Source organism: Sminthopsis crassicaudata, chromosome 1 (genome assembly GCF_048593235.1).
Source record: "Sminthopsis crassicaudata isolate SCR6 chromosome 1, ASM4859323v1, whole genome shotgun sequence".
Lineage (NCBI taxonomy): Eukaryota > Metazoa > Chordata > Mammalia > Dasyuromorphia > Dasyuridae > Sminthopsis > Sminthopsis crassicaudata.
The window spans coordinates 216,139,206-216,153,008 of NC_133617.1; positions in this window are offsets into that span (position 1 = coordinate 216,139,206).

Consider the following 13,803-nt stretch of genomic DNA (forward strand, 5'->3'; position numbering starts at 1 on the left):
ACAGATGAACTTTTTAAAAAATTGAGCAATATAAGCCAAAGCTAATGTCACTTTCCTAATATGATGTCCTAAAGGACAGGAGCAACACTTTTTTTTATTAAAGCTTTTTATTTTTCAAAACACATCCATGGATAATTCTTCAGCATTAGCTTTGATACAAGTTATGTTCCAATTTCCCTCCCTCCCCACATGCCCTCCCCTAGATGGCAAGTACTACAAAATATGTTAAACATGATAGACTTTTTTTTATTATATATATATATATATATATATATATATATATATATATATATATATATATATATATATTATAATATTATCCCTTGTATTCATTTTTCCAAATTATCCCCCCCCTCCCTCTATTCCCTCCCCGGGATGACAGGCAATCCCATACATTTTACATGTGTTACAATATAGTCTAGATACAATACATGTGTGTGAATATCATTTTCTTGTTGCACAATAAACATTAGAATCCGAAGGTACATGCAACCTGGGCAGACAGATATTAGTGCTAACAATTTACATTCACTTCCCAGTGTTTCTTCTCTGGGTGTAGCTACCTCTGTCCATCATTGATCAACTGGAAGTGAGTTGGATCTTCTTTATGTTGAAGATTTCCACTTCCATCAGAATACATCCTCATACAGTATTGTTGTTGAAGTGTACAGTGATCTTCTGGTTCTGCTCATTTCACTCAGCATCAGTTGATTTAAGTCTCTCCAGGCCTCTCTGTATTCCTCCTGCTGGTCATTTCTTACAGAGCAATAATATTCCATAACCTTCATATACCATAATTTACCCAACCATTCTCCAACTGATGGACATCCATTCATCTTCCAGTTTCTAGCTACTACAAAAAGAGCTGCCCCAAACATTTTGGCACATATATGTCTCTTTCCGCTCTTTAGTATTTCTTTGGGATATAAGCCCAGTAGTAGCGCTGCTGGGTCAAAGGGTATGCACAGTTTGATAACTTTTTGGGCATAATTCCAGATTGCTCTCCAGAATGGCTGGATTCTTTCGCAACTCCACCAGCAATGTATTAGTGTCCCAGTTTCCCCACATCCCCTCCAACATTCATCATTACTTTTTCCTGTCATCTTAGCCAATCTGACAGGTGTGTAGTGGTATCTCAGAGTTGTCTTAATTTGCATTTCTCTGATCAATAGTGATTTGGAACACTCTTTCATGTAAGTGGATATAGTTTCAATTTCTTCCTCTGAGAATTGTCTGTTCATATCCTTTGACCATTTATCAATTGGAGAATGGTTCGGTTTCTTATAAATTAGGGTCAGTTCTCTATATATTTTGGAAATGAGACCTTTGTCAGAACCTTTAACTGTAAAAATATTTTCCCAATTTGTTACTTCCCTTCTAATCTTGTTTGCATTAGTATTATTTGTACAGAAACTTTTTAGTTTGATGTAATCAAAATCTTCTATTTTGTGATCAATAATGATCTCTAGTTCTCCTCTGGTCATAAATTCCTTCCTCCTCCACAAGTCTGAGAGGTAGATTATCCTTTGTTCCTCTTATCTATTTATTATCTCCCTCTTTATGCCTAAATCATGGACCCATTTTGATCTTATCTTGGTATATGGTGTTAAGTGTGAATTCTCCCATAATAATTTCCAGTTTTCCCAACAGTTTTTTCTGAATAATGAATTTTTATCCCTAATGTTGGTATCTTTGGGTTTGTCAAAGATTAGGTTGCTATATATGTACCCTTTTTTGTCCTTTGTATCTAATCTGTTCCACTGATCTACCGGTCTATTTCTTAGCCAATACCAAATGGTTTTGGTGACTGCTGCTATATAATATAGCTTTAGATCAGGTACACTTAGACCACCTTCCTCTGAGTTTTTTTTCATTAGTTCCCTTGCAATTCTCGATCGTTTATTCTTCCATATGAATTTTGTTGTTTTTTTTCTAGGTCATTGAAATAGTTTCTTGGGAGTCTGATTGGTATAGCACTAAATAAATAGATTAGTTTGGGGAGTATTGTCATCTTAATTATATTCGCTCGGCCTATCCAAGAGCACTAAATGTCTTTCCAATTATTTAAATCTGATTTTATTTTTGTGGCAAGTGTTTTCTAATTTTTCTCATATAATTCCTGACTTTTCTTTGGTAGATGGATTCCCAAATACTTTATACTCTCAACACTTGTTTGGAATGGAATTTCTATTTGTATCTCTTGCTGTTGCATTTTGTTAGTGATATATAAAAATGCCGAGGATTTATGTGGATTTATTTTGTATCCTGCCACTTTGCTGAAATTTTGGATTATTTCTAGTAGCTTTTTAGCAGAGTCTTTGGGGTTCTCTAAGTATACCATCATGTCATCTGCAAAAAGTGATAGTTTGATTTCCTCATTTCCTACTCTAATTCCTTGAATCTCTTTCTCAGCTCTTATTGCCGAGGCTAGCGTTTCTAGTACTATATTGAATAGTAATGGTGATAGTGGGCAACCTTGTTTCACTCCTGATCTTACTGGGAAAGGTTGCAGTTTATTTCTATTGCATATTATGCTTACTGAAGGTCTTAAATATATGCTCCTGATTATTCTAAGGAATAGTCCATTTATTCCTATACTCTCAAGAGTTTTTAGTAGGAATGGATGTTGGATTTTGTCAAATGCTTTTTCTGCATCTATTGAGATGATCATATGGTTCTTATTAATTTGATTATTAATATGGTCAATTATATTAATAGTTTTCCTAATATTAAACCAGCCCTGCATTCCTGAAATAAATCCTACTTGATCATAGTGTATTATCCTGGAGATGATTTTCTGAAGTCTTTTTTGCTAATATCTTATTTAAGATTTTGCATCAATATTCATTAAGGAGATTGGTCTAAAATTTTCTTTCTCAGTTTTCGATCGACCTGGTTTAGGTATCAGTACCATGTCTGTGTCATAAAAGGAGTTTGGTAGGACTCCTTCATCCCCTATTTTTTCAAATAATTTATATAGCATTGGGGCTAATTGTTCTTTAAATGTTTGGTAGAATTCACATGTGAATCCATCTGGTCCTGGGTATTTTGTCCTGGGGAGTTGATTAATAGCTTGTTCTATTTCTTTTTCTGAAATGGGACTATTTAAGCAATTTATCTCCTCCTCTGTTGATCTAGGGAGCCTATATTTTTGGAGGAAGTCATCCATTTCACTTAAGTTATCAAATTTATTGGCATAAAGTTGGGCAAAGTAACTCCTTATTATTTCTCTAATTTCCTCTTCATTGGTGGAAAGATCCCCCTTTTCATTTGTAAGACTATCAATTTGATTTTCCTCTTTCTTTTTTTTGATCAAATTTACCAAAGGTTTATCTATTTTATTGGCTTTTTCATAAAACCAACTCTTGGTTTTATTTATTAATTCAATAGTTTTTTTACTTTCAATATTATTGATTTCTCCTTTTAATTTTTGTATTTCAAGTTTAATTTTTGGTTGGGGGTTTATAATTTGGTCTTTTTCTAGCCTTTTAAGTTGTAAGCCCAATTCGTTAATCTTCTCTTTCTCTATTTTCTTCAAATAAGCCTCTAAAGATATAAAATTTCCCCTTATTACTGCTTTAGCTGCATCCCAAAGATTTTGGTATGATGTCTCATCATTGTCATTATCTTGGGTGAAATTGTTAATTGTTTCTATAATTTGCTCTTTCACCCAGTCATTCTTTAAGATGAGATTATTCAGTTTCCAATTTCTTTTTGGTCTATTTACCCCTACTTTCTTCTCAGCAGTTCATGGATCCTATACAAAAATAGACCATATATTAGGACCTAAAGTTCTCAAAATTAAATGTAGGAAGGCAGAAATAATAAATGCCTTCTTCTCAGATCACAATGCAATAAAAGCTACATTCAGTAAAAAGTTAGGGGTAAATAGACCAAAAAGTAATTGGAAACTGAATAATCTCATCTGAAAGAATGAATGGGTGAAAGAGCAAATTTCTCTAATTTCCTCTTCATTGGTGGAAAGATCCCCCTTTTCATTTGTAAGACTAACAATTTGATTTTCCTCTTTCTTTTTTCTGATCAGATTTACCAAAGGTTTATCTATTTTATTGGCTTTTTCATAAAACCAACTCTTGGTTTTATTTATTAATTCAATAGTTTTTTTTTACTTTCAATATTATTGATTTCTCCTTTTAATTTTTGTATTTCAAGTTTAATTTTTGGTTGGGGGTTTTTAATTTGGTCTTTTAATTTGGAAGCCCAATTCTTTAATCTTCTCTTTCTCTATTTTCTTCAAATAAGCCTCTAAAGATATAAAATTTCCCCTTATTACTGCTTTAGCTGCATCCCACAGATTTTGGTATGATGTCTCATCATTGTTATTATCTTGGGTGAAATTGTTAATTGTTTCTATAATTTGCTCTTTCACCCAGTCATTCTGAGAAGAAGGCATTTTCTAATGTTCTATTTACTTTTTTAATTTCTTTCTTGTTTGTTTTGTGGTTTGATTTGTCTATATCTGAGAGTGCAAGGTTGAGATCTCCCACTATTATAGTTTTACTATTTCTTCTTGCAACTCTCTTAACTTTTCCTTTAGAAAGTTAGATGCTATACCACTCGGTGCATATATGTTTAGTATCGATATGGCTTCATTATTTATGCTACCTTTCAGCAGTATATAGTTTCCTTCCTTATCTCTTTTAATTAGATCAATTTCTGCTTTTGCTTGATCTGAGATAAGGATAGCTACCCCTGCTTTTTTGGCTTTACCTGAAGCATAATAGATTCTGCTCCAACCTTTTACCTTTACTCTATATGTATCTCCCTGCTTTAAGTGTGTTTCCTGTAAACAACATATTGTAGGGTTCTAATTTTTGATACAGTCTGCTATCCGTCTCCGCTTGATGGGAGCATTCATCCCATTCACATTTACAGTTAAAATTACTAATTCTATATTTCCTGCCATCATATTATCCCCAGATTATGCTTTTTTCCCTTGACCCCCCTGAACCCCTTCCCCAATATTTAATTTATAGACCCCCCCTTTTGATGCACAGCACTCCCTTTTTTTTTAGTATCCCTCCCCCCTCCCTCCAAGTCCCTTCCTTTTTTCTCCTTTTCCTTTTCCCTTTTCCTCTCCCCCCTTTTAATGAGGTGAGAGAGAATTCTCTGAAAAACACATATGACAATTATTTACTCTTTGAGCCTCTTCTGATGAGAGTAAGATTTACACAATGATTCTCCCCCTCCCTAAATTCCCTCAGATATGGTGTATTTTCTATGCCTCTTCCAGGGATGTAGTTTCCCTCTTTTTATTACTCCCTCCCCTTTTTCTGATACTAACCCCTTCCCTTTACTACACCCCCCTTTTTTTTCTTTTATATCAGTAAAATCAAATTATCCATGCGTACTTTCTATATACCCACAACAGAAATATAGTTCTCAAGGGTTCTGTGTACCTTTTTCTGTTTCTCTTCAGTCTTGTGGATGTAGATGAAATTTTTTGTTTAAGTCTGGTTTTTTTCTTAGAAACATATGGAATTCCTCTATTTCATTGAATGACCATTTTCTTCCATGGAAAAAGATGCTAAACTTAGCTGGGTAGTTTATTCTTGGTTGCAATCCTTGATCTTTTGCCTTTCAGAATATCAGGTTCCAGGCCCTTCTATCTTTTAATGTGGAGGCAGCCAGATCTTGGGTGACCCTTATTGTGGCACCTTGGTATTTAAATTGTTTTTTTCTAGCTGCTTGCAGGATTTTCACCTTTGTGTGGTAATTCTGCAGCTTAGCCACAATATTCTGTGGTATTCTTTTTTTAGGGTCTATTTCAGAAGGAGTTCGATGAATTCTTTCAACATCTACTTTCCCCTCTGTTTCTATTATCTCTGGACAGTTCTCTTTGATAATTTACTGTAAAATAGAATCTATGCTCTTTTTTTGGTCACAGTTTTCTGGAAGTCCAATGATCCGCAGATTATCTCTCCTATATCTATTTTCCAGGTCTATAGATTTTCCCAGTAAGTATTTGACGTTGTTCTCCAACTTCTCCTTTTTTTTTTTGTTTTGTTTGACTGATTCTTGGGTTCTCTGTGAATCATTCATTTCTGTTTGTTCCATCCTGACTTTTAAGGAGTTATTTTCTTCTTTCACAGTTTTTAGTTCTTTTTGTAAATGCCCAATTTCATTTTTAAATGAATTATTTTGCTCTATTGAATTTTTTTCTATTTCCCTAATTATTTTTTTGAGAATTATTTTCTTTTTCCAATTCAGAAATCCTATTTTCTTGGGACTTTTTTATCTTCTCCAATTCAGAAATCCTATTTTTCTGTGATTTTTTTTACCTTTTCTAATTCACTAATTTTGTTTCCCTGCATCTCCTGTGAATTCTTTATTTTTTCCAACTCCAATTTCAGAACTTTGTTATTCTCTATCATAGCTTCCCTTTCCTTTCCCCATTTTTCTTCAAACTCTCTTAACTTTTTAATAGTCTCTTCATGGAGAGAGTTATGTGATGGGGGGCAGGGATCATTTCCCTTTAGATTGTTATCTGCTGACTCTCTGCTGTTAACTTCCTCGGGGTTGGATACCCGCCCTTTCTCTGTGTTGAAGGAATCTATGGTTTTTTTGGGCTTCTTGCTCATACTTAAAAAATCTTTTGGGGTCTGTCCCTGGGGTAGGAAATTATTTATTTATTTCTTTACCAGATTCTTCCCAGCCTGGATGGATGCAGCGGCCCCTGAGCTTGAGCTAAGAGAGAGCTCTGGGAGAGAGTTCCCCACCCCCTCCCTGGAAGTGCCTCAGAGGTGACTAGCACTGCTGTGCCCTGAGGGCACTGTGTTTTAGTGGCTTCCCTGAGGTTGAGACTGAACAGTAAAGGTGACACAAAGCCTAGCCTATGAGTCCCGGTGGGGTGTGGATGTTTGCAGCAGGTGACATGAAAAGCCCCTGCGCTCAAACTGGAAGTGTCTGCCAGAAACCGCGGTCCCTAGTTCAAAGGTTCTGCTTCTCTGGGGCTTCTGTTCCACAACCTCCAGCCAGCTGAGCCAGGCACTATGAGTTACCACCCCGCCCATATAAAATGATTGCTTTAAACCTGAAGATGACAGGGATGAAGGTAAGATCTCAAGCTGCCAGATTTGTAGTGACCATATAGAAATTGCCTGTGAAATGATTTGCTATTTCTCCACAATTTTATGGTTTGGGCCTAATAACCTTGTTGTCTCCACTTGAAATTAAATAAAGTGAAATTTGGTAAAAGAAAGATATTGACAGGATCTTTTGAAAAAATGTAACTTTCTCTCTGAGTGGCAAGCCTGGACTTGCATTGTCCCATATGTAAAGACTAAATTCAAAGCTTCCACAGAGCCCTTGGATTCTAAATTTCTAGTCTTGGCTTTGCCTATTTCCCATCCAATGATCTCCAATCTCTAATAATTCTTCATTATTGTGATGAAGCATTTAGTCACCAAAATTTTTAGTAATTTAGCACCAAGAGGCTAACAAACTTCTGCATAAATAACTTAAAACAACTCCTCTGCAAGGTTATCAAAGATGTTATTATGATCATGACTATTAACAGTATTATCAATTTAATTAACTGATGGATCAGAAGATATTGGAAAAAATTAATAGGGATGATACATCCTCTCTTTTACATCTGGTAATATAGTGGAAACACAGAGATCAAATATATGTCTTTCTTCTAAAGGGTAGAGTCAAGACAGGTATAATATAAATATGATATCTCGTTCAAAAATTATCAGGCTACAAGAACCATTCAAATTAGCTGGTTTTATGTAAGTGCTTGTAGGCCCCTAGAGGGAGTTTCTTCAGGAAGTGAGAGAGAAAGAGGAGGGAGGTTGATGTAGGAGATCAAAGTCAAAGTCCAATCATAACAAGCCAAGTAAGGTTTTAAATTTGTGTAGGTTGGGTTTGTCAAAGTATATTTTTTGCAAACAATGGCTTTCATCAGCCTTTTGTCCTTCAATCAAGTGACCAAAAGTATACAGTAATCCAAAATCCTCGTAATCTGCTTGGAAACAGTTGTTTTCTCTATCTATAGGTCTGTAGTCCTATAAGTTTCCAATTTAAAGAACAGAAGCTGCAAATTAAACCAAAAAAAGTTTCAAGGAAAACCCTGCTATAAAGTTAAAGAATGGAGGAAAAGAACAAGGCAACAGTTAATTCTGTGTTTTTGAAGTTGTTTTTATTATATGGTCAAAAAAGCATTATGTATCACTAAAAACACACACAAATTAAAGAAACCTATATATGCAGTAACAGTAGAATGGTAAATTAAGCTATATGATAACACTTAGGAATAACAAGCATGAGAAATACAAAGAAATCTGGACAGTTGTGAAATATTAAAAAGGTGTTGTTTTGAAAGGTAGAATCAGATGAATGCAAATATTTTAAATACAATTCTATAAATAGAAAGTAATAACAGATTTGCAAAAAATATATTCATATGTTGATATTAACTTACTTAAATATAAATGAGAAGTGTCTTAGACAAAAGAAGATCTGGATTCATGTGCTACCACTAATTTATATTAGCTTGATCTCTCCATGCCTTCTACAACTTTATAAAAAGATTAAAAATTTATTAAAATCTTAAAAGAAGTAAATAGCCAGCAAATTTAATTATCATAATGATTGTTTAAAAGAAGGACAATAGACCTAAGATTGCTTCGTACTGAGATAAATACAAGCAAAATATTGCTGTATTAAAACAAACTTTGTTATTATTTCAGACTTTGTCATCTTATTCGGGGTACTTTTGGTAAAGATATTTGAATTGTTTGTCATTTCCTTCTCCAGTCATTTTATAGATTAGGAATTGTGACAAACATGGTTAAGTGAGTTGCCCAGGGAGACATATCTAGGTGTCTGAGGTCAAATTTCATCCCATAAATTCTCATCTTCCTGATTTGAGGTGAACTACTCCATCTACTAGCAATGTCTCACTTTTAATGGCTTACAAGATAAGAAGTAATAGATTCAATAATCATTTCTGTAATAAAGGTCTTTTTAGAGTTTATACATTTCTTTCCTGAAAATTTTGTTTTTTCTTTTCCTTCAGAAGGGAATATTTTATGTATGTTTTTTTATCTGGGACTTATCCTTATCCAACCTGACTTTAATAGTATTATTAGCTCAATAATTTTGTTTTTCCCTACTTAGAATCACCCCTTATTTTAAAAAATGTTCCATTTATCTTATTAAAATTCAAATAAGGTATAAAAGGATACCATCATTATTTTCTTTTTGAATTAGTTCCATCATTAGCAGTAGCATGAGCAATTAGAAATAATACCAATATTTCAGATAATTGAATTTTTATCCAAATTCATGATTTCTTTGGTCTTAAATAATGGAGAAAAAACAACTAAAGAATAGTGTACAAGTTTCATGGATGTAAAAATATTCCTTTTCTTTGGATGCATTGATGGAAAATATTTAAAAAGTGATACCTAGTTTAAAAAAAAACTTGATAGAAATGGAATTCTAATTATATATGAATAATATTTTCAATCAGAATTATATTTATCTTCAAACTATAGTTCTTAAAATTGATTGTTTTGGACTGCTCTTTTCTAACAAGACAAATTGTCATCATTCTATTTAAAAAACCCACCTATGAAGTGAAAGGACTGAACCAAATGACAACTTGAAAAATGCCACAAATCAAACAATGTTTATTCATCTGGTAGGTAACAGCTAATAGAGATGACTGATCTGTAAACATTAACAGATAAATACCTCACTTGTCTCTACAAATAGAAAAAGAATGTCAAGTCTTATCTCTTGCTTATTTGAAAAAATTGATTTGTCTTCCTAAAGATTTACTCAATAGACCTGAAAACCATCTTTATATCCTGGTCCTTCAACCTTTGATTAGAATGGTAGTCTTTTCTCTTATCCTTGTATCCTTGGAAAAACAATAATTTTTCATTACCTTTCATGCTTATCTATAATAACACAAAATTAACCTACTTTTTTATGAGGAAAATTTCTTAGGAATAACTGAAAAGGATTTGTATGTTTTGTAGTGTGAAATCAGATATTGTAAGGATTAGATTATAGAAACAAAGTCTTCAAGTGCAAAAAGGAGTGGGAAATTGGTTTCCTTTTCTATAGATGACCTGAGAAAATAATCCAGTATTGATCAAAGGCCACTTTAGTACAAAAGAGAAAGAAAAGCAAAGATAAAAGAAATTTTGACTTTTTTAGGACTTCCAGTGTCTCTTTTTTTTTCTTTTAAGAGATAAAAAAATGGATATTTATTTTTTGAAGGATGAATATTGTTTTGTATTTTGAAAAGGGAAAGGTGCCCTAATCATTCAAGTCTTTGAGTTTTTAGGTTCCCATACTCTCATTGCAACATATTCAACAAAATCGCTATAATTATATTAGCAGAAACAACAATAAATTCAAACATTGTATCATACAATGTTGGAATTTCTCACATTCTTCCACCTGAATACCTAATAAAACTGTTACCTAAAGCTTTTAAAGGGAAGGCATGAATTACGTGCTAAGTGAAAAGTCTCTGTTGTTTTTACTATGAAACTTGAATCATTTTGACATGATAGCCTCAGTTTTCTGTTTCTTTATATGGAAAAGAGCCATGATAAAGCCATAGTGTAGAATTTTCTTCTTTAGAGAAAGAACAAAATCAACAATTCTCTTATCCAATGTTTTTTCTTAAAACCATCCCCAACTGGCTTGGACATTGTAAAAATAAGGCACCTAAATAATTCATAGGAAAGTGAGTATTTTAAAAGAATGTTTCAAATTGTATTCTTCCTAAAGGTAGAGCTCATCCCATCTTTCAGTCTTAAGTTGAAAAGAGAGAAATTCCTTTCCTTCCATACATGGCTCTCTCCCTTTACATCTCTCTCATGTAGCCAATATTCTCCATCTATAGCTATTAATATGTGTCTATAGATATATAAATATAGATAGGTCTACTTAGATAAATCCAGATCTATATGGATCTATCTATATCTATATTCATGACATAGTTTTAGAGCTAGAAAAGATTATAATGGTTTGCAATATAAACTCATCATATGATCATCTTCATTATTACATGAAGTCACTGAAGCCAGAAATGTGAAATAGCTTGTCTCAAGAAACACATCTAATTATTTAGAACTCCAAATCTTGCATTTTGATCTCACTCTGTTTTGTTTTTTGCAAGTATCATCTCCCTTAACTATTTAGCATTTAAAATCCTATTCTCCATTTTGAACAGATACTAACCCTGCAGATAAGATAATAATGATTATAAAAAATATATGGAAAATATTAAGGGGAAATCATTTTAAATACCTGCAATTTTCACATTATGTTTTTTTCTAGCTTTCTGCCCTATTTCTTTCTATGTATTCACATAAGCACAGTGGTTTCTTCATAATATTCTTCATAATAGTGTCATAAGTTGTATCATAAGGGGTATTAGATATACAACATGTAACCTACAACACATTCAAGTGCAGCATGAATGAAGTAAAAGTGTAGTTCCTATCTAATTTTAATGCACTGATGTACAATGAGATAAACACACATATATAATATAATATATATATATATATATATATATATATTGTTAACAAACAAATGGTTTTCTAAGTGTATATGCATCCCACAAGGATATTTATGCCTTATCTAATGTCTTGTTCTATTTTAGTTTGACACTGTTCTTTTAAACTACTTGATAGAAATGCTACTACTGAAACCATGAACTCAGGTAGAAGTCTGCCTTAGCTTTTCTAGTATAGAGGAGGTAGGTTTGGTGATTTATTCAACCAAGTCATCTTATACCACTTAGAATGATAATACCCTGGTACCTTAATCAAGCGAAAACTTTTAATCATAAACATATGTTTTATATATCAATCAGTTAATGATAGGTTTTAAGCTAATAGAAAAAAGAAAAAATTCTTGAAATTGAAGTACAGTGGCAAAAAAATTTATTTACATAGAAACTTAATCCCATCCTAGAGGTCATCCAAAATCATTAAAATGATTGGATCAAGGACTTTAGTCATGGTTTGATTGTCTTTCTAACCCATTTTGATGGGACAAGGGTCTTTTCAATTTTTGAAGGATATGCAGGATGTCAAGTTTCCCATCTTCCCAATGTTTTTACTAATGGTATCCTTGAATCTAATCAGCTTTCAAAAATATCATTATTTAAAGCTAAGTATGGCCTAGATATATTATATTCATGACTCCACCTGTTCCCTATCAAACACACCATAGTAGAAATGCCAAACTCTCAAATTGTAGGCTGTAACAAATTAAAAATACTATGGAAATATTTAAGAAATTAAATCAAAATAGAAAACAATGTAGATAACATTAATTTGTGGTCTTCTAAGTCACTGTGTGGCCTATAAGAACTGGAGTTTGATACCACTGAACTATACCACAATGAGAAATGTCTTAGTACCTCATAAATAAGAAAAGAACTTTTAATTCCCCAAAGCTGCAAATTACCCTTTTGTTACATATTCCCCGAATCTGAATCCATTTTCCCTTGAAGTATATATTTACCTGTGGAAGAGTATGTCCTAGATTTTTGCATACATAACATGTAATTTTCCAAAAAACAATAAATATATGTATACACATATATATATACATAATATATACACATATGCATATGTACATATACACACATATACATATATGTGATATATATATACATATATATATATATATATTGCATGGTTTTAGTATTTTTTTTCTCTTTTTGATAGGCCATATTTGTTTACTATTTCAGACATAGATTTCAAATCGAGGCATTATACAAGATTGCATGCTTGTTTAAAAAAATATAGCAATTGCATGACAGGGTCAGATGTAAACCAAAAGATATCACTTATCTTATAATGTATAACTTTACAAAGAAAAATGATTTGGAAAATCTATTCTTGGCCCCTGTGGGAATTAAGGAAGAATGTGTATGTATGTGTGTGTATATGTGCTAGAATGTTTCAGAGGGACAAAAATGAGAAATAGAACATGTTATATTCTTTAATGTAAGCATAATATCCCCAAGGCAATGTGATACATGTAAAGTGGGATCTGGATTCAAATGGCATGATTTTACATCCAAATTCAGCTACTGAGAGTGAATTCCATCATATATGTCATTTTAAGCAAGTCTTTGAACTTTTCTAGGTCTTACTACCTAATCTGAGAAATGAGCAACTAGTTAGATGACTTATAGGGATATTTTAACTTTAAATTTGCTTATCAAAATCAAGTTGCTGATTTAAATTGTCAGAGTTTCACTTTTTGGTAAACTTTTTTTTTTTGTCTTTGAGTCTTGATAGATGTGGGAACATGACATATTTACACAATTTTGCCTAAATAATCATCCATATGAAGAAAAAACAAAAACAGATACAGAATTCTCCCTTTTTCTACAAAGAAATTTTCTAGATGATTGGTTCTTTACGTAATTTCCTGATAAGGTAAGGAAAAAGATAAAACAAGAGCACAAATATAAACATGCTATTATAATGATTTGGAAAATTGAACCTGCCCAACAGAGTTTTTTTTTCTTTATTCTTCCTTTTTTTCTTCATTTTCTTTTTAAAGTAATAGATCCTGTGTTAATCTACTCTTTTACTCGTAGTTTTGAACACTTCTCTAAGTTCCCCAATGCCTTTTTTTAATATCTCTTCCAACCAGAAAATCTTTCTATGAAACATACAAACAGAAAATCCTTTAAAACTTGGAAACTGAGAAGAGTTTTTGGTTTGGTTTTCCTTTGACCATTGACTTATTTTTATTCTTTTGAAACATTATGTAAGCTTGATA